This window comes from Pseudopipra pipra, chromosome 3 (genome assembly GCF_036250125.1).
Source record: "Pseudopipra pipra isolate bDixPip1 chromosome 3, bDixPip1.hap1, whole genome shotgun sequence".
Taxonomy (NCBI): Eukaryota; Metazoa; Chordata; class Aves; order Passeriformes; family Pipridae; genus Pseudopipra; species Pseudopipra pipra.
In genome coordinates, this window is record NC_087551.1 from 98,308,523 (window position 1) to 98,332,908 (window position 24,386).

Sequence of the window (24,386 nt, forward strand, 5' to 3'; positions counted from 1 at the left end):
AAGTTTTAAGGAATAGACAGAGAGACAGACATCCAAATGGGTTTCTTTTCTGCATTCCTTGCATGCAGCTTGTCCCTCTGTTAGCTACCCTTTTTACTCTCACTTTTTTTGGGAAATTAAAAAAAAAAAGAAAAAAGCAGTACTCAGACATGCAGCCTGGTTCAAAGCTCTGGTGGGTAGCAGGGAAATACTTTAGAGATCAGGGGAAATGAATTCAAGATGAGTGAAAATGGTCTTTGGTTCTGCTCTGCTACCTTTTACTGAAGATTCACTGCAGAGATGTGAATCATCTCCATCCATGCTGTGCTTCGCTTCTTGCAGGCATTTTTCACAGATTCCTCCTGCTTCTTTTGTCTCCTAGTGTCAGACACCGTGATTTACCATTGGTCACTGTGGCATTAAGGGTTTACTACCCCTTAGAACAAGTGTAAAGGAAAAGGAACCTGCTGCAAAATAAATAAATAACATAATGGCAGACACTTTGCAATAAGGAATAACAATTAGGTAATAAAAGGGAAAAATGGGAAAGCACAGCTTCTGTTGACTTGGCTTACAGCTAAAAACCAACCTTTTTTTACTTTAGATCAACTAAAATTTCTGCTTAAAGTAAACTGTGAATACAATTACATTCAGGCAACTGGGCTCTTTGTCTTTTTAGAAAGAAAACTCCTTCCCAGATAGAATGAACAATGAAATAGAAATAGGGTAAAAAAAATATATTTTATGAACCCATTAATAATCAAAAAGATGTAATCGTACAAGACACTAATAGAAACCATTGTTTAGGGAAGAACACAAACAGTTGATGATAAAATGCTGGGTTTATAAAGTATATGAAACTTCAACTCACTTCTCCAAGTTACCCTCTCAAAAATAAATAAAAATAATTTATTGAATATAGTAACTGTGTCAATTTAGAAAATCTAAATCACTGTTTTTTAGAGAATTTGGAAAACCTAGGAGTGGTACCTGCATTCTTTAATTTTACTGCTTCCTTCAGAGACTGTAATTAGTTTTTGTTTATGATAAAATAGATGACAGAAAAAATGAGGAATATACGGGAGAAATATGCATATTTTGAAGTTATGTACTTTACCTGAAAAGGACTTTTGTCTTCTTCATCTATGTGTAACAGCCCAGATATCCCCTACATGTTATTAAATTTTAATGCTAATAGTATGCTAAGAAAAGTGTGTACCACTGTTGCTATAGACACTACAGCAGAGAATTACTCGCATTTGAAGATCTCCCCATTTTGTCCCAACACTTTGTAGCTGTGTTAAAACTCTAAGATGTGTCTCTGAAGTCTTTTAAACTCTCCAAAAAGACTGCAGCCAAACATGGAATGCACAACAGGCTGAAAGGAGCATTGAGTAAAATAAAATTAAAAGAAAAAAATAAAATAAAAAAAAACAAACCAAAAAGAACATAGACAATTACTTCTGAGAGTTTGTTTTTTTTTTTAATTCTGTTGGACAATAAAACTAAAACTACAGATGATAGTAGGTTTAGTTCCAACAAATATCATCACATTACTGGACTTTGTGATAGTGTTTAAAACATTTTCTGATGTTTCAAGGAAGCATATAAGTAACAAGAGCCAGTGCTCATTTGTCATTAATAAGAGGGCTGTTATTTTCAGGGCAGTCATTGTGCCTGTTATGGTTTTGAAGTATATTTCCTCAGAGATATTCTCTATAATGTCAAGTGAAGAAACGTTGGATGTATGAAAGCAGCCTTGTCTCCCTAGAACTTTTATTGCTCATGGTTTGGGCTCTTTAATAAGCATGAATGACCCAAAGATTTAGTTTATTCTGTACCTAAATTAGGGGAAGAGAAAACCCTTTTATTATATAATTCCAAGGGATCTCTGAGAAGAGATGTTGTACTGAAAGCCAGTAACTTTTGTTGCTCTCAGACCTATCCTTGGCATACTTTAGCATAGGCATGATTCAAGAGAGCATCACCCAGCCAGAAATTTTTGAGGCAGCCTCTCTGTTTCAGAGCATGAGACTTATTCCTTTTTTTTTCCCCCTCTTTTTTTTTAAATCAGCATGGACACAAGCTGCTATGGGCAGATGCTCTCATGACCAAAGAACAGTCCTAGGCATATCCACTTTAGTAGTACAGTCATGGCCAGAGGCTCCTACACACCACAGCCAAGCCTTTCCTCTGAGACATCCTTCCTGGGAAGAGGCTGTGCTGTTCCTCCCAATAACCACTCGTTTCTTTTTTTTCTGTGGACTACAGGAACTATTGCTGGAGGCTACCACTGCAGGTTCTGCTGAGGAGACAGATCTGAGCCTGTTGATCAGCCATTGAATACACTGTTCCTATTTTAGGTAATTTTCAAATTATTTCTGAACAGCAGGAAAAGAAGAAGATGGAGACTGCAACACATGGCACGTGTATATCCACTTTCAGTCCCCAGGACCTCCTTTGCAAATGAGATCTTGTACTTTATAGAGCATTGTTTTCCCAGTAGTAAACTATTTAAATGGATAACCACATTTAAGCTACTCCTGGGGAAGAGCCAATTTAAGAAAAACCATCCAGGAATTCACTGCAAATGAGATGCTGCCTCTCCAAAGACTTTCTTCCTTACCATCAGAGTGACAGGCTTGGGATTGGCTTCTAACAGAGAATACCAGAAAGTTGGGAATTTGCCCATTATAACTTAAAATTAAGATGGCTGGAACAATATAGTCAGAAGGGGTTTCCCCCCAGCCTCCCCTCTTCCCCCCCAAAAAAAACCCTATGTATCTTTCAGAGCAAATAAAAAACAGTAACTATATTATAAATAAAGTAGTGAAAGTTAGTACAGTCTTTCCTTATAAAATGGAACCATGTGACTAAGGTGCAATTCTTTGGAGCAGTTACCTATAAGGGATTCTTAGGGATTCCATCCTGCATTTCAGTCACAGAGAAGTGGTTGGTGCCCCAAGGCATTCAGTGTTTCAGAGGCATTTGGATAACGCCCTTAACGTATTTAACTGATGGTCAGCCCTGAAGCCATCATGCAGTTGGACTAAATGATCACTGTAGATCCCTTCCAACTGAAATATTCTATCCTACATTTAGCTTTCAGGTTTATTGTTTAATATTTTTTATTAGACAATCAATTATAATGCTGTTATTATCATTATATGTATTTATACTGCAATTGAAGCCACCCATACAATAGCTGTTGATTCAGTATCTGGAATTCTGGGATATCAGCTTTAAGATGTGGTATGCATCCACAGTGGCATCTATTTGCAGGTCTTCTAAAGGCATTGAAACTTCTCATTCCACTGCATAACAAAAAGTAGGCCCAGTGTTCACAAAATTTTTAAAGGGCACTAATTTGTCTGGCCAGGATCTGTCCATTCAGCTGTTTGAATCATTACAATACATTCTGTTAAATGCCATTTAACAGAATCCAAAAAATAGTTCCAAGGAGTAACTTGGCTTTTTGCCTTGGGAGAACAAATGTAATGCTCATGGTGGAGTACCTAGAAACAATCAATATGTACTTATGCACAGAAAAGTTTCTCTCAGTGGTCATGCACACCCACAGTTGCAAAATGTATTCAGCCTGGAAGTGAACTGATGCATAAATCTCTCTTAGGAACTTACAGAAAACTCTGTTACATGATGGTTTTCATCACCTCTGTAGGTCTTGCCCATTCACTCCAGTTTCCTCTTACTAAGTGTGCACAGGCGTTATGTTACACAAGAAATGAGAACACTCCAGGGGTGAGATGCCTCAAATTTGCCTGATGGCTTAACTTTCTGTTCTGGTTGTTTTAAATTCAAAAGTCAGCCACAATGAATGTGTTTATTTTTGATGGATTCAGTAGTCATTACCATTGCATTCATCAATTTGAGGCATTTCAAGGGCACTGAAGTGTATTAATTGCAACAAGTTAAATCAGCAGTCATCTCTGGAATTATTTCTTTTCATTTTCTTTCTTGAACTAGTTGGCCTTGATGTCTTCAATTAAATCACTCGAATAGTATTTTATTGGTATTTTTAATTTATGCCACTATTCTGCTAGCACCCACCCATAAATGATCAGGGCTAATTTCCATCTGTGGACATTTGAGAAACACTCCTTTATTCTTTACTGTTTGCTCTCCAAAGAATGAAGGTGCTCCTGTAACAGTTTGCTAACTCTGGAAGCTTGCCAGCCTTACTACAATTTTCAGCACCATTCATGTGAAGAAGAGTTGAGTATAGTGAATAACTGTATGTGAAACTGGCTAAAGGTCTATTCAGGAGATACACTGAGATTAAAGAAACTTGTAGGTCAAATGTAAGTAGTTCAAAGAGTCCTTAATTTTTGCATTTTGAGGTTTTGATTACAGCTCCCTTATCTACCAAACTGAAACCCCACTTGGTACAAGAAAGAACTTCAAAAAGCAGAGCTCCTACTTGGCATAGATATTACATTTTTCCTTTCCTGGGCAACTACTGACCTGCTGGCCCTAGTGAAGAAATATTAATTATATTCCCACTTCTAATCACATCAAGGGGAAGGTCAAAACTTAAACAGTACTATGAATAGCTTTACACAAATCAAAGCCTCTGTCTTTTAGAATCTGTTAGAAATCTTAAGTAGCAAATTCAAAAAATCTGTTTTATTGTGGTGGGAACTCAGGAATGTTGCTATATCATGGCATGTTATTTAAAAATCAAAAGAACATAATTTTACATATGGAGTGGAGTGCTTGTCTGCTGGTATACCATGACAATTAGCTAAGGATTCACCAGCCTGGCCAAAGTCAAGAGCCATCCTTGGAATTTAAGAACCTTTTTGATGTTGCCATTTGACTGACCTTTCTTGTCTTCTTAATGTCATGCAAGCCAGTGAACTGAAGAGTAAAGTTCAGCTAAATCCAGAACTGTGCTAAGAACACTACACACACACTTCCTTCAATTTGCTTTTCTTCCTGTGAAGCACGACGAATTACTAGAGCACTCTGAAGTTTACTGATGCAAAGCATTCACTTGGATTCTCTTCCAAATTCAAATGAACAGTATTCTTCTCTAGATCTTTATAACACTTGTAAGAAATTATGAAATTGCCACCCTCCTGATTTCTCTGAAATAAAGGTGAAACCAATTCAGAAATACACTTTTCAGTTCTCTGTGCTAAAGCCATTCAGCCTCTCCTGACAATCACCGAGATTAAAACTTATTTCAAGACCTCCCACATCACATATATTATAATCACAGCTTATTCTTTGTACGATATGGCATTGGCAGAGAGATATAGACTAGCAGAAACAACCCTTCTATATGTACCTCCCCAGTTGGACACAAACGAGCGTGAGTACCGAAACTGTCAGCCTAGTTGTTAGCATCACATTATGCCCAGACTAGTAAACCTTGTAGAGCAAACGCTGCTTTTTTTTACTGATCATGTCTTCTGAAGTATCTTTCAGAGGATAAAGCTAAAACAATTGAGTAAGACTAAAGAAATTAGACAGTTGGCTACTCTTTCATTGGGATATAACAGCCAGTTATTGGATTAAGCTATGTAAAACCCTCAAAATGAATTCTCAGTCTGCAATGTTTTTGCTGATACTCTTCTGATTTAGACATTTTAGAAGTTCTGCGGCATGAAAACTGGTTTGTTTGTTGTTTATTTTTGCCTTTAACAGGCAGGCTCGCAGATGTGATACATGGAAAATGTGATCAAACTTACTGACTATCCCATGGGAATCTGTTCTTTTGACAGTTCAGCCAAGGCTAAAGTTTACAGTCACCAAAGCTGCAAAAGGCTCTAGTCAAAGCTCGTAGGCCATGCTTTAATAAAATATGGTCAGCACTTAGTACTTACTTTGTATGTTTCTTTCCCTGCAGAAGTCTAAGTCCTAAATGCTGCCAGATATACAAGTGTGCTAAACCTGCAATTGTCCAGCAATAGCATGGGAATCAATCTTGCAACTCTGCTTTTATTCAAGCTTGTTCAGCTTGTGGTCCACCAAGACCCGCAGGTCTCTTTACCAGAGCTGTCCCCCAGCTTGTGCTGGAGGTGTTCTTACTGTCCAGGTACAGGGCTTTGCATTTGTCTTGATTGAGCTTCAAAAGGTTCCCATCAATAAGACCAATGAAATTTCCAAAAAACTCCCTAATTCATGAAAATCAGTTCAAATTTTTTTTTCCTTCCTTCTGGTTAAGCTCTTGCTAATGTTGCACGCTTTTTCAGTTTTCATAATTATAAATTCTTAATTTTGAAAAAAAACTTTAAACTAAGAATAATCACCTGTTATTCCAAAACAGTATTTCAAATAAAACCTATTCTATATTTATAAACTTGCTCACAGCTATTGTGACCTTATGCTAAGACTCCTGTTTAAAGGGGAAAGAATGAGTGTGACCCAACTACCTGTACACAAAGAAGGGCAATGCCAAATATACTACGGTTCTTATTGTGGATATTTAAATTATTTCATTATAAGAAAAACAAACAGTCAGAAACTTTCCCCCTTCTCAGTTCTGCTGCAGCAATTTAAATAACAGTAAGTTAAAACAGGAGACAAAGTATCACCAAAAGGTTCCATCATAAAATTACATTTTCACTTGTTTGGGGCTTTAGTAAATCCATCCAAAATGTCACTGTTTTATTTCTGCTTTATCTGTCTACACTTGGGTATTTGGACTTAAAACTGAGTTCTTTTGTGAGGTTGGAGAAAACAGGGCATGGGGTGATTCAGTCAAGAGCATTGGTCAGATATTTTGTTCCAGCTAAAGAACTTCTGTTATACAGGAGCTACAATACAGTGAAATATTAATGTCAGCACATGAATATTCTGATATTTAAGTGAAAGACTCACATTCGTCTCTTCCACCCTCAAATGAGTTTAACTCCCTGTCTGCCCCCCCCCAAAAAAAAAACCAAACAAAAAATACCCAGCCCCAAACTCTTATGCATGAAAATGTAACCATTTTAACAGGAGTTAGTAAGATGTTCCAGCTCCAACATAATTTGCAGGTAGGGTAGAGATAATCCCCAATATATCAGATAGGTTTGCAAACCCTCAGAAAGAACAAAAATAGGAGCCCCTGTCTCAGCCTAGTTGGGAATTGTAATTGATAGCATACTGGATAAGAAAAGAGGTGTTAACTGTTCCTCCCCTCTTTGAAAGATGGTATCTGTCACCTTCAGAAAGCATATACAGTACGTGTGTTTCCAGGGAGAATTCATGGTTCAGAATAACAAAGTCCATTTTGGATTTAGGTTTTGTCAGCAATCGCAGTTCTGGGCCAGTATTGGAGATCTCAAGTACAGGTCACAGAGCAGTCTGTGTCCTTGCTGATGATCCTAGACAATAAGGAGAAGCCATCCAGAGGAAAAGCTGTGCAGAAGTCAGTGGGCTTCAGTAGTATTGTAGTTGACTCAAATACCAAGCTGTAGACAACTCAGATTGGATGCTCAAAATTAGCAACTTTAATGTCAACCATTTTTCTCTATTCCTCTTTATAGAATGATAACAGTAGCAACCTTTCACATATGAAAAGACATTCATTCTTATTTGAAAGACACATGAAACACAACAGTGATAAATACCACTGAAAAGACCCAGGAGAATTAACAAGACTTGTCTATCCAGCAATGAGTGAGGCCTAAGAACATGTAACAGGAAGAGTTTTCAATAGCTATAGGACTGATGGTTCTCACTGACTGAGAAAAAAATGGCCACGACTATGTAATTAAACACTCTTATCAGGATGGACATACACACTGAAACAGATTTAGAACTGCACAGGCAACACTAATTATGAGTTTTTCCCGACTTTGAAATGACAAATGGAGAACTAGAGGAGCAGTTTAGTGTGCCTAAACTGGTTGCTTAGGGGCTACATCCAGCTTGCATGCTGCTTCCATGCAAAGCAGATGTAGAAAAGATGTTTGGGAGAATAACAGGACCCCGCTGTTAAAAAATATCTTCTCCTGCATATACAACCTATACACCAAAGCCTATATACTTCCCAGTTCAAAGAACCCATGCTAAGGGGAACCAGGCGAGTGGAGTCAGAGGCTCCTGTATCTGCCTGGAGTCCAGCTGAATGTGGTCAACGTGGCCTATAAGGAGCCCCTAATGCTAGCAAAACTGGGAAAACAGGATCACTGTGGAGAATATGTACACAACCAAAGTGTGGTGTGAGCTTTATGATGTACCTTGTTGAAGTTCAACAAGACACCCCCTCTGTTAGGCTTTTATAACTACACATTAATGATATGGATCATGCTTTCCAGATCAAATTTCCTCTATCCATATATTTATATACTTATTTCAGAATTACTCTGGTTAAAGTAACTAGTAGATATCAGTCACGAAATCGTTTCTACAAAGATATTTTTTTAGCTGTAGTCTTCCCAAAGCTTTCCTGGCACCTCCTAGAATAGAGTACTGCATGTGTCTGGGTGACACAGATCCTCCTTCGTATCTCTCTAAAGTCCTGATGATTTTAGAAACTTTTCTTTTAGACAGTTTAGTTTATTCTATAACATTATGAACCATGCTATTCTTTCCCATACTGAACCTGATTCTCTATCAGCAAGATTAAACAGCTGTATAAACACCTCATTTTTCAAAGTTGTTTATTACCTTTATTCATTCTTATTTGATTTACAAACTGGAACTACTTCACCTGAATACTTTGGAGCAGGGTAACCACCTACTGCTGGTCAAGCTTCAAACAAGTCTTGGTCATCAGTCTGTTCTTGGGGCACACTACGCTAAGGTAGCTTTTAAAGACCTGCAGTTTTTATTAGCTTCATATCTCACAAATTAATCATTTCATGCAGTCTTTTACATCACCTAGCTATCCTTACTCATTATCTAACTATGTGTGTTAACCAGCAGTTCTTATATGAAATAAAAACATGTTATTCTGACACTGTGGTTACTGTCTCCTAGCAACAGAAGTTCTTAATAAGGCTCTTATTGTTTTCAGGGGTCTGTCATGAATACGTTAAATAGCCTTAATTTTCTGTAGAGATTCCCTAACCTTATCAATCATTTTCTTTATAAGCTTGATGACCTATGAAAATGTTTTATTATTACCATAATACCACAATAACTTGATCTCTAAAATACAAATCTCTTTGTACTAATGTTTCATTTCAACACTGTACTTAAACTAAGTGAAAGAAAGTTATTTCTCACATTAACAGGGATTTCTGTTTTGCCAGTTTTATACCCATGAGTACAGGTTCTCTTAAGCATCTCTGTAAATTATTAGAGTAGATCACAAATAAGCATGTCCTAAAAAAGACAAGAGAGATTCATGTTGTACTAGTTATTTTCAAATAAAAACAATTATCTTTCTGACTTTGATCAAAACAAAAAACCTGGATGATTAAAGTGACAGCAGAAAAGAAAGGAAAGCAAAAATCTGAAAAAATAACAGGAAAAGCCCAACTGAAATTACTTAGCAGTTTGTTTTAAATTTACCAGATATCTAGACTGCAAAGCTAAAGTAACAGGACACAATATAATTGGTATCTGATGGATTATTTCTCTCTTGTAAACTTTTCCTGTTCTTGTCAATCTTATAAAATTATACCTTCTCAGGGTAATTCGGGAAATCATGCAGAAATAAGTACAATGCAATTTTACTTCTAAAGACAAATCATTCATTTGTGAGAAATGAGTTTGTGAAAAAAAAATAATGAAGGTATTTATTACTTTCATAATTTTCAAAATTGGTCAAAGTGTTCTAATGTTCATATTTTGGTGACAATGTAGACATCACTGCAATTGTTGCCTGCCAAAGACTGAGTATGCATCTTAAAGTTATGTATTTCACTAACGTACCAAGCTCCAGTGTCAATTTGCAGGCTGTCTGACTGAAAGGGTATCTTCACAGACGGACCTAAGGTACATCACTATCCTGAATGAGTCATCTGAAGAGACGGAAAAAGCAACTGGAGGAAAGAACTGAACTATGGTCTAGTTCAAAATGTGCTGACCTCCCACAAGGTTGTGAGAGCCTGCTTGTGGAGAGAAGGCTCCAGGGGCAGCTGAACAGACAGGACATTTCACAGCCAGGACAGTTTTCTTCGTTCCAGTAGTGAAAGAGAAAAGATGATAAAGAGGGATTCCTCTGGCAGTAGCCTCCTTTGGTTGCCTCTGACACCTTACCAACCTGTGTTCCACTGATCCAGGAAGACCTTAGGCTGTTGGAGGGGAATATCTAGAAAGTTATGTCATGAACGTCCCTTTTCCCTCAAGAACTAGGAATTTGCTAAATCTGTAAGGCTAGCTGTGGCTGAGCAAAAATGTTAGTGTGGGACTGAGAGGTAGGATTTTGGGTTGTGAAGAACTGAAAAGTCTTTAATGGTAGAGGGAGCTTTATGCTTCAGTTGGCGTCACCCTTGTAAAATCTCACTCTCGAAAGTAATAAACATGACTGGGTAGCCAGAAAGGTTTTTCATTCAATAGACTAATTATGACACAAACACTCTGTCATGTAAGGTTAGTTTCACAACATAAATACAACTACACTGAGCTCTTCAAAGGACATATTTTTAAAAAAATAATATTTCCCAGCAATGAACATTATCTGCTTAAGTAACAGGCAAGAAAAATTGAAGATACTCATACATAGAGGAAAAAAACCCAAAGTATTGGAAATATAACTGAAACCCAGTGGAATGAATCATAATACTGAGACAGTGGAATTCAAGCTTACCAGTGACGCAGTACATCACTGTGTCTAGATCATCCTTCCAGCAGATAATGTAGAATTTAGGAACTATAGCACACAAAACCAAAGATGGGATACTGGGGATCATCCACTCCACTCCTTTCAAATAGCAAGTATAATTTTTAAAACAGCAAACAATAATTCGTTTAGTGAGCATGTGCAGCAGCCAACAGACGTAATGCAATACTGAGTTTCAGTGACAGAAGTGTTAAAACCTAATATAAAAACTTAGTGGATGAATTGAAAACCAGTTATTATGTCGTGTTTATTTCCTTCAAGCAGCATTTGGTAAAGAAAACACTAAAGAAAACACTTTACAATAAGAACAGTTTCCCAAAAATTGAAGCATCTATTGCCATAACTGTATTTTGGGAGCACAGAAGTATCAGAGAAGTATTAAGGAAACTAGGAACAAATTACACATTCATTACTAGAGACTCAAAAAAGGCAATATTTCAGGTGTGACTAAGATAATGATACTTAAATAATAATTATTATGATTATTATTATTCAAATTGCTTTGAAAAGACTGATGAAAGCCACAAATATATAAATGAGAAAGGAAAGATAATGACAGTACAATCTACTATTTTTAAAGGATACAGGGCTTTTCCAAATGTTGTTAATTATTGATAAATCTCTTGAAAAAACAGGTAATTTCTACATGATTAAAAAAAGTAGATTTGGTTCCATAGTTAGAAGTCTGTAGAAAAAAAAAAAGTGGAGATGGTGCTGATAAGGATTTAAAGTCTGAGTAACCTGATATGACTCCTAAGATATCTAAATAGATCATTCAAAAATAAAGACTATCAACATGAAAAAAAAAGTAAAAAAAAAACCAAAACACCAACAAGTTCCATGGTAACTAGGTCTTTTCAATTGAATCACTAACCTTTTCTGACAAGATATGAGTTTGGATGTTAGTAACATTTCTGTTGATAAAATATTTGGATTAAAAAAAATAAATTATTTAGTACTACATGACATCTTGTTTTTAAAATCTTACTGTTTTAAAAATGACAGTATAAGGAAGTAGCAACATCCAACATCCACTGAGGCTATTAAAAATGGGTATTACAGGCACATCTGAAAATAAAGTGACTGGGAAGACATTAATGAATTGGGCAACTCAGTAGTGAGGTTCCTCAAAGATCATTTTTGGTCTAATTCTCATCAATATTTTTAATTGATGATTTGAGGATATTTTTGATGAAGGAGAACAGAAAATTTTTAGCAGTTAAACTTTTTAGTTGATAGAGATTCATGGAGTGGTAGGTAATGAGGGAGCTGGTTATTGTTACAAACAATCTGAATTACTTGCTTAAATGGACACAATTCATGAAAATGCTTTAAATAGATCGATCCTAACACGCATGCACACAAAAAATTCCTCCACAGAGGAACAGCACAGGTTACACTTAATGGGCCGGATTTTCTCAGTTCACTCCTTTTACTGAGCAGAAAACAGAGAGGATCTGGTTTTACAGGGGTTTTTAATATCGTTTTAAAAAACAATCTGCTTCTAAGGAGATTACATTTAGACAGACAAGGACAAAACAACCCTCAGTGACTTAAATCTGAAGGGACAGAAATAATAACTTAATAGTCTCTGATTTACAATGCAGTTTTGTGAGCTTCCCATCTTCCTGAGTCTGGTGATGTTCTGGATACTTTGCCTTTTTTTCGGGTGAGGGGGGCTGAGAGGTGGGGTGGGTGTGAGTAAATTGGGATTCTTCCACTAAAACATCAGTTACCTATTGTTGTATTTTTGTCACCTGCAGAAGAACCAGAAGCTCTTCAGCTGAGAACATGACTCTGCAAAGACTTCCCATTCAATGACATGCTCTAACCAGCCAGTCTTCAGCCTGAGACACAAGCTGAGAGTAGTTCAAACATGAATGCACAAGAGCACACCATCACTAAAAGCATGACACAGCAAGGACAGGATGTATGGAGGCCGAACACAAAAGCTCAGTCACAGAATCACAGAACAGTTTTGGTTTTGAACGGACATTTAAGATCACCTAGTTCAAACCTCCCTGCCATGGGCAGGGATGCTCAAGAGCAAAAAAAACCCTGCAAGTGCACTAGGCGCAGATGCCTGAAGTACCAAGTGGCTGGGAAACAGTATACTTAAAATAATAACTCTGCTGTATTGTCTGATTAATTGCAAAGACACAAAATAATCATATTTTGCTGGCATGCTGGCTTCAGTACTGTTCTTAAAAGTACATTTGGAAAGCAGAGAAGAAATTTAAATATGTTGAGAGACTTGAGAAAGTGGCTTTCTATATATTTGAATGAGAAATTCACATTCTAAGTCAGTTTTCAAGGTCTAATCATGTCCCTAAGCTTAACAAACATAAAAGTAGTATCAACTGCGATAATATCTGGCAGCTTCCGTAAGCTGTCATCAGCTTTGAAATCTTCAAATGAGAAAGAAATAGAAAGAAATCATAAAACCTAACCAAGTTCACCAACAAAATTACTGGAAGGCATGTCTACAATGTGGGTGGATAGAACTTAAACATCCAAGCAAGTGCCTAACCATGCTCATTTACTTACTTTGCACAGCATCACAGAGGTGAACTAACCCTGGTCCAAAAGCGTTAGTGCAGCACTTCTCTTCAGCTAATAAACCTCCTCAGGCAGAGCTCAGTAGCTCAGGTGCAGAGCCCACTGCCTATTTCACTTCTATCCCTGGTGCTACCTCAGATGTTGTTACCCTGGGTGTCTCTGCACTGCAGGAGATTTATTGACTTGATCAAGAGGTGCTGTGACTTACACTATTAAGCACTGGCTGTGAAGGAGAAGGATGTGTTTCTAGTCCTCAACCTAAAACCTAAATCTGATTTCCTGTCTTTTTGTGAGCATTGCAAGAAAAAGCAGAGCTGTGCTACACCCATAACTAATATAATCCACTGGGAAACACAACATAGGCACTGATGGAAGCAGCCATCATTAGCTGAGCCTGAAACATTGTTCCTTTTGAATTAATGACAGTGTCCAATTTCATTCCTATATTTGTTTCTTTATCTGCCTCAAGACCAAAATGAAACAACACCACAGATGTGAGAAGTTGGAGGTAATGTGGAAAAAAATCTAGTAATTAGTTCATTAATATGAATTTGCCAAATAAGTATGTTACACTATAAATTTCTCTACTCTGGATGAGAATCAGCACAGAAATACTCATGTCATTGAGCCAGTGGAAGCTTTCTCCACCAACAACAGGGAGACCTGTTTAACTCAGAATGTCTGTTAATCACATGGACTGAGTAAGATTTATCGCATCTTTAATTTTTCACTTTTTAAGACTTTGGGATTAGTTTTTGAGGAAGACACTCAATTTAGGGAAGACTGTTACTTAGCAACCATAATCTGTTTTAAAATAAAGCTGTAGCCTGTGCTTTTTTTTTTTTTTTTTTTTTTTTAGCACGGAAATAACAGATCTCTGTCCTTACATGCTTCTAACAAAATTAATAGCTAGAGCAAATACCTAGACTGAACATCAGGGGAAGGCCACAAGCAGGCTACTTGTCAAAGCACTATCCTTACATAGTTTGATCCTTTCCTCAATTTTGCACTCATGGCAGAGAAAGTATCAGTTCTTAAAAAAAAAAAAAAAAAAAAAAAAAAAATTATTTGAGAAAATTTTCCTCCAGACACTAGCTGCTGGCTGATACAGAGCAGTCATATCCATGGATATGGGAAAAATTATGCTATTGAAAACAAATGGGAAAAATAGATACCTGGTGGGCTTCGTTCTCTGCAATAAAAATCCAGAAGCTAGCAAGAAAAATCAGGGAATATGGAGTAGCTAACCCTCAAAATCAAGTATCAGAGCAGAACAGCTTTCTTACTATGCCCATTTAAGACTCAAGCTGAGACTCTACAAAGCTGCCAAGTATACTGGAGCTAAGCTGGCCCCAGTTGTATACTCTGAAAGATTTTGGTGCTCATAATCATTGTACATAACAGGCTGAGCTACCCAAAGGCTTCAAGAAAAGGACAAGGCAACAACATATGGCCTAACAGACTGTTCATGTCTTCTCCTAAACAAGGCACAGCTTCACCTTAGACTGACCTTGCAATTACAGGCTACTGGGAGCAGTTATGCACTTGAAAACAGTCAGCACAACAAACGGCAGAGACAGGGAAAGACTCGGAAATACTGAATCCAGAGAGCCCTCAATAGGTAAGCTTTGTGTCCTGGCCACAGGGCCTGAGACAATCCTGCTCCACTCAGGCCATTTGCTATCAGAATCTTCAAAAGCAAAAGAATCCTTTATACTATCACCTCCTCTGCAGATGAAACAATGATAAAAGCTCCTCCAGAGGTGAGCTTTTACGAATTTGAGGCCAAGGTTCTGAAAAAATCCTCCCCAAAATAATAAATTTAAATAACTGCAAAGTAAGCAAAGTGGGTTAACGTACCAGCTTCCTCAAGCAGCGAGACCAGAATCTGAACAGTTTTTCCAGAGCAGTTATTAAGTAGCTAGGGAAAAATTGCAGTGCCACCTCAAATAACTCATGTCTATATGACTCAGTTCAGGAATATTAATAAAATCCACACATTCAGAGCCTGTACTGATTAGACTTTAGGAGATACTGGATTCTGAGCAATAACCTACCAAGTTTACCATAACTATTCTGTATCTAGTGTCATTTGAGTGGGGTAAAAATAACTTATTGACTCTTGAAAAACCCCTAAATCTTAGAAATACGTTATTTTGAACTGTGAATTTGCTTTGGCTTTCTTAACCAGCCTTGAGTACAAAAGCTTAAGGATAACAATGTCCTTGTATCGTTCTTAGACCAGAAACAGTAGTTGATATATGATTTCCTTTAAAAATGCAAACACTAACATACCTGTATTTCATGGGCATCAAAAATAAACATAATAATTATCTATAAATATGCCAAAATCCAGATGAATCTTGTAAATTTAGTGGGAAAAAATTATATACACTAATCAATCTACAGGACTACAACTAGCAACAAGTATTACGAGTAATTTGCATTTCTTATCAGAAAATCAGTACCCTTCTTTTACCCCCTCTAAATCAGAAGTGGCTTTATATCAAGGTGCTGGAGCTTATGAGAGGTAAAACATGGTTTCCCCTGTCTTATCCTTGTGTTTCATTGTGAAAGGGTTATTTCTCCCAGGAACATATGAACAGCTGCTGGCTCTTTCCTCCATGATTTCGCATGACACATTTCTCACTGGAGCTCTCAGCAATTTATTCTTAATGCCTTACTGCTTTGACTAAGTTTTTTTTACAAGTTTAGTGTTGTATACATAAAAATTAGCTATGAGAATCAGGCAGAAAATCCCTTTAATTCAACAGGCTGCATGAAATGCCTTTATGTCTGAAGATGCTAAAGCCATGGCTGAGTTTTGGTGCAGGGAGAGCATTTATTTATTTCATTTTTTAAAGGTGCAATACATGCCAGACACAGGGTTCATGTAGAGACTAGTGATTTTAAAAGTGCCATTCAGTTTTCCACCTCCATCAGATCAGGTCAAGAATCTTGCAGAATTTATCTCAAAGAGCCAGGAAAGAGGTCACCCCATGGGGGAAAGAAAGCCCTTAAGAAAGATTGCTACACAACTGCACCACTGTGTCAGAGTACACTGCTGCTAACAGAGGCCATTAGCCAGGGTTTGCTTACATTAGTATGGCTAAAAAACAAGGGGATAAAATTCATTGACACAGTACCCTGATTTAACTTTCATGGGTTTCTGACTCTAAAAAACATCAAGTGTTCAGGTTTTTTCATCCTAAAATTAAAATTACATCAATGCATTACAGCTTCAACTTTGAGGACTCTGAGCTGTCACAGCCAAGACAAGAAAGGAACTCCCAGGAGGCCATTCAACCCTTACTTGTTCATTCAGAACATGAACACTAAATCTCATTGATCTTCTGATCACTACAAATTATTGGTAAGCTCTGCATTAAACCAGACTGCTGTAAATTGGAGTTGACAGTATTATCACTGAAAGAAATGCATGAACTCTGTGTTTGCCAAAGTGTGACCTCCTGGACTAGTGGTGTAGCACTGTATCACAGCAAGGACTTGAGATTTCTAATCCAACTGCCATTCTCAAGCAAATTATTTCAATCACACAATTAACTTTGCTTAAGAATATTTCTTCAAGCTAGACATGCACTGTGACTTAACAAATAAAAACCCCCAAAGGATATTGGTGCAACATTCCCATCTTCAGGTGCGGGTTCACAAGACTCACCTGCATTAGGACACTAATGCCTTTCCAGACAGCCCTCCTTCAGTGAAACCATCCTCAGCATTCTCAGAGTAGTTTGCATGCCAGCAGGATAAAAATTTGAAAGAATGAATCCAGAAATGAAATGTGGGTGTTAACACCAGAGAAGAAACTCTACCAACAAGGTTAGCAACAAGCATTTTCATATGAGGCAAAGAGATTACAGAACACAACTGGCAACTGATTTGGGAAGCTGGCATGATTGCTGGGTTTGCTAACCAACTCTGTATGAAGACCTTTCTCTGGTTTTTGTTTTGGGGTTGTTTTTTGTATTCTTGAAGATGACACATGCATATTGTTCCTTAGTTGGGGTCTTTGCCATCACCTCAATAGTAAAGAATTACTGATGAAAGTTAAGAAACAAAGGAGACAAAAGGAAAGAGTTACTTAATCCTTTGAAGGTTATTTGTTTACATGGACCAATGATGACATTTAATGTGGGGCAAAAAATTATAAACAAAGAAAATTGCTTTGACAACCAAAGCTTTTATAGTAATGTGGAAACTGGCATACCAGTTGAGTATGAAAGGCTTGGGAAGAAACTGAGGACACCTAGAGGAGTTCCAATTGCAGAAATTTGCCAGCTTTGTACATTATTTTCCTCTTAAAACAGCTAATGGAAATGATGTGGCATACTTACATACAAACATGTTCACATGATCAGTGACATGTTTATGTTACATTATCTTATAATCAAAATAGTTTACTCGAGTTTGAAAAGCCAGAAAAAATTCTCTTGACAAGTAGCCTCAAGAAATATTTACAAATGAACTAAAGAATATTGTTTTTGGTTTATAATTAAGGGATAGACCCAATAAATGCCTTGGGAGTCTGAAAGATTGTCACTGCAATACCTAGTTATCTTGGGCACCTGTGTTACAAAGTAGAGCTGGGAACCTTGCCCTGGCCACATCTCCCTCCCTTCCTGAAGGATACCCTGAGCAGAGCCTACTACTCATCCCAAATGACACCCAGTGGCACCTGTGCAAAAATTATTCATCTTTTCGGGCCACAAACAGAGCAGTCAGAAAAGAGGACATGACTCTGCAGGCACAGAGTAAGAGGTAAGATCTTATCTTCTGGCTCCTGCTGATTTAGGTTAGACTAAAAACCCACCTGGTTTAATAACCTGTTTCCTGCTAGGTCCAATAGGCCATAATTAGAGGAATATATAAGAAATGGGATGAGAATAAAGTGATCCTTCCTGGCCATACAGTGTTGATTGCCCCAAATAAGAAGGGAAAGGGCTTTCTGAGTCAAAGGTTGCAACCATGGCAACTTTTAACAGCCAAAGTACTCTTCATGAATTCTTCATTAATCCCATTATTTTGGCTCTCAGACCATACTATATCACCAAGTTCCACAATTTCATCTGTGCACAGTAACTTTTTTTAAATTTGGTTGCCTCTCCATTCTTCAAGCATGAATAGTGGAGAGTAACCATTTCCCCCTTCCATGTTTTTTTGCAGGAACAATCTTGAGCACAGTAGCAGTTCCTTAACTCTTTATTACCCTTCTCTAGTTTGTGTTACTTCTCTTTTGAAGCAGGGAGACGAAAGGTGAGTGCAGCATTCCAGATATGATACACTGCAGATTTATACAGTGGAATAACGAGGGGTTTTGTTTTGCTCTTCACTCCCAGCTGAATATTTCATAACATTTGTCTTTTTAAGCTTTTCTGAGCAGTAAGCTCAGTTCTTAGGGTGAAGGAGGAAGCCCAAAATTCCTTTTTCTGTGCTCTCTTTGCCACACACTCCCTTTACATTCAGAAACCAGTGCTAGAATGAAAAGAAAAAAAAAAAATCGAACATTATCTTCATCTCAAGTTCAAAAACTCGCTACTCAAATAATTAGCCCCCAAAGTCAGGAAAGCAAGTAGTTCTGATAATTCCTCTTTGTCAAACTAAGGAGCAATTCATAGTGGTAGTCAGATATTGTCTGATAGAGCACTTTTATGTAGCAAATGAAAACTCAACATTCAATTTCCTGAGGAAAACAAAACAGGGAGAGTGATCCAAATTCCACTTCTGCAGCTCCCCAGCAGCCCATCCAGCAAAAGACCTAAAGGACAACACAAAGTTACTCCACATTTCCAGTGACACTGGGTCAAAAAACTTCAGAAAATACTCAGTTTAGATACTTCCCTGATTTGAAAATAATAATTTTTAAGAAAACCCTCCTCCTTGTTGAAACTCTGCAGATCAATCTTGGGATTTGGGTTACAAGAACAAGTTTTTAGAAATACCAAGGTTACATTGGACAGCTTGACTGATTCCTTTATGATGCTACAGGGGAAAGTCAAGCTTGAGCTAGACTCACACTTGCACCTACAGTCAGGAAGCCATTTGGAGCACAACAACAACTTTACCGACTCAGCACGTTTCTGGACAATGCCGCGTATATGCCATATGTGTCAGTAGATGGCACTCTCTATATTTACTATCTATGTGTTTTGCACACTTGTCGAAAAATGCTTCTTCTCATGGAACAGCAGTAGTAGAACAAAGGTCCTTAGCTTCCCCTAGACGGGAGCTCTGGGCTTTACCTACTCTTTAGTGCAGATTTCAGTTTTTCCAGGGCTCACAACTGGTCAAGTTTGTTGATTAGGACCCATAAACCCATGGCAACATGAACTGCACATATGATCTGTACTTTATGCAGTTAATGGACAATCCACTCTCCCATCCACAGTGTAATAAGCCTCAAAACTGGCCCTTTCTACAAAGGCCAGAAAAGGTTCAGCATTAACAAAGCACCTGCACATGACACCAAAATGAGGTCTATGTTAAAACAGAGCCCTCTTCATTTACCTGGTCAGCTCACTATCCATTTAGAGTCCTATCAACTTCATTTAGTTGTTTGTCCTTTGTATTGGAACAGCCAGCAGAGTCACGGGAAGGCAGACCAAATGCCTCTTCTGTGCACAACATGTACGCTAAGTTCCTTTAAGTTAAAATTACTAAAGTTTTATTTACAAAAAGAACAATAACTAGTTTGAGGTAAAAGCTAACAGTTCCACATGATGAACTATAATCCAAAAACAGTTCAAAAGATATCTCGAGCTAACTGCTTGCCAGGACACCTGGGGAAGGGAGGCAGGTACAGATTCCCCGTGCACCACCACCCTCCTGTGCAGAGCACTACTCTTAAGATCTGGTCAGGACTGCAGGTTGGTTTCTATCAAAGCCCACCTCATGCAGCAAGCTAAGACTCATGAATACTAAGCAAATCTAAACCTTGTTTAGCCTCACAGATCAGATGAGATAACAAAGGAAGATGAGAATAAAACATGTTTCTTTTTTATTGTGCACTATTACAGTAAGCCACCCCATCAGCCCAATGGTATGAACACATAACACCAGTACAGTCCTTTAATACTTACTTTTCTGAAAATGTTTCTAAACTATAATAATATATTATATTTAATAAATACAATTACTACCAACATTTAACTGATTCTTGATTAGAATCAATTATATTTCTGAAACAATCAAGCATCCTACAATTAAAAATAATTGATTCATTAGCACACCCCTACTAGACAATTACACAAATGCATTATTTATGTAATTAGATACATTTACAGTTCATTATTCCACTTTTTATTCTATTGTTGCAAAGCTACACATGTAAAGCCTTATTTTATAATCTTCCTTGCTTTCTACTGACGTGGAGATTGCATTTAATTTATTTACTCAATTTCAACTTAAAAATCAAAACCTGAAAGAGACTCAATCCCTACAAAAACAATAATTAAAACTCATTTATTTGTCATATGGGTGAAAAGTAAAGGTAACAAAATATTTTCTAGGAAAAACCACAGAAAAAACCAGCTGTACAAACCAGATTTTCAGAGGTTTCAGAAATACAAATTCAAATTTCTACATGCCAGGCTTTTAAATGAGAATTTGAGGGTGAGCATGAAAAAGAAGCTAGTGAAAAATCACTGTCATTAGAACTGTTACCAAGACCATGAAATGGTCTACTACGGCATCAAAACCAGTTCAGAAGTTTTGACAGTTATGACCATGAATTAAGGACCTGATTTTCAGATGTTTCAGTTCTCCACATATTTCACTTACGGCTGTGATTGTCCAAGCTAGCTAAGAAAACATAATAAAATCCACCAACCAAACACCACCAAAACACCACTGCCACACTTGGTCAGACCAAAGAAGAAAGGGCAGATATGTGAGAACTGGAAGGGGCACCTCTGGCCTGAGAAACAGAGGACAAGAGAAAGGCATGCTGAAAGCTCACCAAGCAAGGCATGGTGGCCTGTCTGCTAACTGATGAGAGTACTGCAATAAGTCAGGAGAGAAAACAAGTGAATGAATATAGAGAAATGCAAAGACTTTTCCCCTCTATCAGCACACTACCAATGGCCTCAGTAGACTCTAGAAAACAAGTCTGTCAGACCCGTTCCCATGGGGCTCTGAAACAATGGCTATTAAGGCCTCCCTTCTGATCCCTCTGGTCTAAATATGGGGTGGCTGCCACACAATTTCAAACCTGGGACTCCTGAAGCAGTGACCAAATGAAAAACCCAAGCAAAAAAAGTCTGCAAACTTCTATGCTTAAGTTGCAGCAAAACTCATTTTTCAATAGCATTACACTTTACTTTCACTTACTTCATACAAATTTTTGTAATATTTAGATCATTGCTTGTTGTACACACATTTTTTTTTTTTTTTTTAAGATTAGAAGAGTGAGTTCATCTAGCTGTTGCTGGTTTTACCTTTCTTAATGAAAGCTACATTATAAAGCTTACAGGGTTAATGGAGAAAAAATTACTTTTTGGGTAGAGTTCCCAAGCAAAGCTCTTCTCCCATCTTCCATGGTCCTGGTGCATTTCTCAAAGGACCTCAAAGAGGCTTCTACTCTCATTCACTGAACAAATGAGGACAGAGCAGAAGGATAAGACATTCAATAATTGCTTATGCTTGCATTCTTTAAAGTTAGATACTGGGAATGGCAGGGAGTGTAAGGAAATAAGTGATTGTTGCTCCATCCATTGATACAGTTAAAGATGTAGCACCATGGCGTTACCTCAGGTGCCATCACAAGTGCTTCTTTCTAACTTTTAAGATGCTCTAATGATGCTAAATATTCACGTCTTCCTTCAAGCCTGGGTGAATGATCTAGAACTTTGGTGTCCTGTGTGTTTCTTGTTTTATGACACAAGTCAGCTGGCCATAGTCAGAAGCAGACGCTTGGAGAAAAAGAGTAGCAGAACAAAAGGTGAAGAGGAAAAAACTGTGATGATAACTTAACCTACTGTTCTTCAGCAGTCTTGGTGCTGAAAGATATGTCCCTACTCAGTCTGACAGCCAAACATGACAACTATCATGGCAATGAGAATCTCACCAGCTGTTATTTCATTAATAACAATAACAGATCACCTTTCAGATCCTGGGAAATGCATAAGCTACTTGAAAACATTTGACGACTGGCCAGCTACATGCAGCAGAATCTGTCCATATATTACATCCTTATCAGGCACTGCAACTCTAAAATAGTTGAGGTCAGGAAGGCAGTTGAGAAAATCCTCAGGTAAAACAGAAGATTTCATGGGAAATCAGCTGCCTACATTATAAAGCAATCACCAACCAACAAAAGAAACCCCAAACAAATACTTTTAAATGATCATGCATTCATCCCTGAGTTTTCTGCATTGAATTTGACTGAAATGGACAGTTATACTGGATTTACGTTGATATATGTCCAGCTTTCCTGATTGATTTGTCTCCTCACTTTTTGCAAGTTTAAAAACTTCTCTTATTTAAAGTTATTAAAGGCTATCAAGCAAAGGAAGAAAACTATCTACCTCACTGCAACCTTGCTTTAAATCTAGTGTTTATACTGAGTAGAAAATCTTAAGCTCCACTGCGGTTCAGAGTTACACAGCTCCAATGAAATTAAAACACACTCGTCTACCTCGCAGTCCAACTATTCCTCACTGCATCTGGCCTCACTTACAAAACACTTCAAACTTCATCTGCAAAGAAGCACGGCTGCCATCAAAGTCATTAAGTCTTAAAATCAGAAGAAAGTTCTTCCAAGCGTGTTTATTTAATCCAAAACATTAACATGCTGACAGCTGTTGAGCTGCTTCATTTAGCTGTCACAACAGACCATGGAGCACCATAGTGAAATGGACACTTCTGTGTATGACATCTGCCACTCTTCTATTAACTGCTGCTTCACCACAAACATTTTACCGAATAATTGATTTGGCTAGGTGTATGCAACAGAGTATCTTTTTTTTATGCATTAAAACATCTGGGGTTTTGCACTACAAGGTTCTGTCTAAAGTAATAAAGTCCAAATGGAAGATTTTTAAACTGCCATTTTTTGGCTATGACATGAGAAGGATGCCCATAGAGAGGTAACATGCCTCATCTGCTAGGAAAGCAGACCTTCTGTAACAGAGTTGAAAAGCATTACTAAAAATGTTCACATTGAAGGCTTTAATAGAAATAAAAATTCTTAGGAAAGCTTCATCTCGACAGTGCTGTTCTTGAATCCAAAGTATCTGCAACTCAGTGGGAAACGCAGCTCATATGAAAGCAATTTATATTGTGCCACAGCAGAGGTAGAATAGGGTAGCTTTAATACCAAGGGGGGAAAAATCATCACAGTAGACACCTTTCCAAAATTTAATAATGAGAAATGTAGAGTACTCGTGACTCTCCGAAGTCTATAAGAATGCTTGAGAATCAACAGTTCTCAAAAACAGGTTTAAAGTCTGGAATTCTCCTACTATCAAAAACCTGAAGTCTGGGTTTGGAACTGACTGAAATTATTATGACAAAGTCTCCTTGAACCAAAGTTGCCAAAACTGCAAGGTAAATCACAATGCCACTGAAATAGTCACAAGTAGTATCTGTAAACCATAAGACTGCATAGCAAGAAATAGCCTTTTTCTTTCACCCGGAGATGGAAAAAAAAAAAAAAGGTTCTGTGTTTTTTTCCAGCTTTGTAGAGAATATAACTGTCTCCCTAGGTTTAGCTGAGTATCTGAAATTAAAGTATTGTCCTTTAAAGACAAAAATACAATAGGTTGAAGGAATAAGTTCTCTGTTATTGTCATTTGTTATGCAATGGAGATGTGAAATACTGGTTCTGGCCTTATCCAAATGCCTGTCATTGGTCTCCAAGATAACAACCTTGCTCAGAAACAGAAACCTTTATACCTTTTACAGAAATGTTTAAATCCAAAATGAAATGAAAAACAATGAAAAGCATTCTTTCACAAGAAAGCAAAACATACCTAGCTGGCAATATCTCTGGAGGGCATCCCTCAAACACTGCTACATGATACCCCAAAGGTGCAGCCCCTGATTAGACTACTGGAATTGTATCCTTTGAGTTTGCAATAAGCTCAGA

The 24,386-nt window shown here is 37.5% G+C and overlaps 1 long non-coding RNA gene across 1 annotated transcript in view; it reads right to left on the minus strand.

The window, feature by feature from the left end:
- The window catches only part of LOC135412068 (uncharacterized), a 122,052-nt gene extending 110,496 nt beyond the window's left edge, over positions 1 to 11,556 (minus strand). The window contains exon 1 of the long non-coding RNA XR_010429486.1: positions 255 to 11,556. This is a non-coding gene — a long non-coding RNA (uncharacterized LOC135412068). The remainder of the gene's footprint in view (positions 1 to 254) is intronic.
- Positions 11,557 to 24,386: the final 12,830 nt, after the last annotated feature.